Raw genomic sequence first — 2,516 nt, forward strand, 5'->3', positions numbered from 1 at the left:
GAATCAAGGGCAGAACTGACAAGATATAAAAAGAAAATACTATAATTATCCATGTGATGGATTACAACAGCTTGGACAAATAGGAGTGAAGGCGGTGAGAAGTGGTCAGATTCTCAATATAAATTAGAGATAGAGTCAAAAGGCTTTGCTGACACATTTGATAATGGAAAGTGAGAGAAAGAGAGTTGTTAAAGATGACTCCAAGACTTCTGGTTTGAGCAAGAAATAAAGATTTGTTATTTATTGAGATTGAGAAAATTATGGGTTAAACAAATTTGGAGATATAGTTCAGGAGTTTGGTCTTCAGGTGCCCATAAAACATCTAAAAAGAAACAAGGAAGGAATTAGGATACATATGTCAGAAATTCAGAGCTAAGGATCGGGAAGGGCATAATTTATGGATCTAGTCTTAAAGATGGTCTTTAAAGTCATGAGACTAGAGGAGATCACCTTGGAAATGAGAGTAGATAAAAATGCAGCGTGAAGTCTGGGTGCTTGGGTCCAATAGGTAAATGAGGAGGAAACAACAAAGGAGACTAAGAAGCAAAAACAAGGGATGAAGGAAGAAAACAAGGGGTATGTGGTACCTTGGAAGCTAAGTGGGGAAAAATGCAGCTGATGGATGAAATAGGATGAAAATCCTATTTAGTAATATGAAGCTATCGGTGTCCCTGATGAGAGCTACTTTCAGCAGAGTGGTTGTGAGTAAATCCCTGATTGAAATAATCATAGAAAACAATGGAAAGAGAAGTTTGTAGACAGCAGATATAGACAACTCTTGAGAAATGTTTTAAGAGGGAGAAGGAAAATGCTGAAGAGTTATGTGTGATTAATATAGGGTATTTTTTTTAAAGTGCTGATGGTCATGATCCAATAGAGAGGAAAAAATTAATGATGTATGAGAGAAACTTGAGAATTAGCAAAACAATGTCATTGATTGGGTGAAAATGAGTTGGAGTTCTTAGTAGAGGGCTGTACTTATATAAGATCATGATTAGTTCATCCATAATAATAGCCTCTTTTGGTAGAATGTATGGGCATACATACGGGAAGGTGGGTAGATGGGGTGGATGGACATGATAAACTTATTTTCTTTTTTCTCCCATTTTCTTAGTGCTCAAGAAAGCAGGGTCATCATATTGGAGTGAGGAATATGAAAAAGGTTTTGGAGATGTTAAAAAAAAATTGTGTGTCCCACCTTTTTCTGTCTCTCCTTGCAGAAAATTTATTATATAAAACACACACACAAAAAAACAACTGTGTGTGATGGCCTTATAGAATAGTGGAATAGTGAACGGACTAGGCAAAGAGACTAGAGAAGGACGGAAGGGCAACAGACTGAAGACTAACATCCTACTTAAGGTGAGTGGTCATGGATTTAAAGTGAAATCAGTCAACACAGATTGTGTGAGGATGGCCTTGGAGTATTGGATTTAATTTGGGTTGAGGTTTTGTCAGGTAAATGAGATGAAGGGAAATAGAGAGTGCATTTAAGAGACTGACCATAATCATAGGCCGTAGTACCTAAAATGGATTAAAAGTTACTGAAACACATGAAACAGAAAACTGACAATGAAAAAGTGGTGTAATCAATGAATGACAGATACTTGTGTGGATGAAAGATATTTGGAATTGAGGCCCTGGAGATAGAGTTGGAGATACTGACAGTGGCAATTTAGAATGAGTTTCATGAAATTGAGCTTATGGGAAATTCGAAGGAATGAACCATAGGAGGGAATGCTCAAAGTAGGTGGAGACCCAGATTATTAAATGAGAGGAGTTTCAGAAATTTAGAATCCAAAAATGTAAGAAATCACTAAGAATTATTATTAGTAATACTAGAAGCCGGTTGCACGAAGAGATTCGTGTAATAGGCCTTCCTTCCCCTGGCTGCCAACACCAGTTTTCCTCCAGCACCGGGACCCAGGCCTTCGCTCCAGCCGCAGAGGAGAAGCCAAGCCTCTTCAGTCTTCAGTCATCTTCAGTCTTCCGTTGTCTTCAGTCTTCAGTCGTCTTCAGTCTTTGCTGGGGCAGAGCCTTCAGTCTTCGCTCTGCACCTGTGTATACAAATTAACCACCATCTTTGTTGGGTTAATTTGCATACACATCCTGATTGACTGGTGGGCGTAGCGGAATGACACCAATTTGCTTGTTTCTCTTTTATTAGTGTAGATTATAAAATACTATATTGACTTGGGAGCTAAAATCTTCATAAAACAAGAGGGAATGATTCTGACATCTGTAAAAGACTTCAATAAGGAACATGTACTGATGACATGAGATTCAGTGTTGGGGTTGAAAGGAAGGACAAACTGTCTGGAAGTGGCAACTATCATGCCTCCAGCCCAGTGATATGAGATTACCTAAAAGATTCAACATGGTATTTAGTACATAGTAAGAGTCAATAAATACTAGTTATTGCTAACTATATTAAATGGTATATTTTTAAAACATATAAAACTTTTTGAAAATACAAGATTTTTTTCTCTCCAGAAATCTTTTAAGACAACAATTCA

This window comes from Myotis davidii, unplaced genomic scaffold (assembly GCF_000327345.1).
Source record: "Myotis davidii unplaced genomic scaffold, ASM32734v1 scaffold213, whole genome shotgun sequence".
Taxonomy (NCBI): Eukaryota; Metazoa; Chordata; class Mammalia; order Chiroptera; family Vespertilionidae; genus Myotis; species Myotis davidii.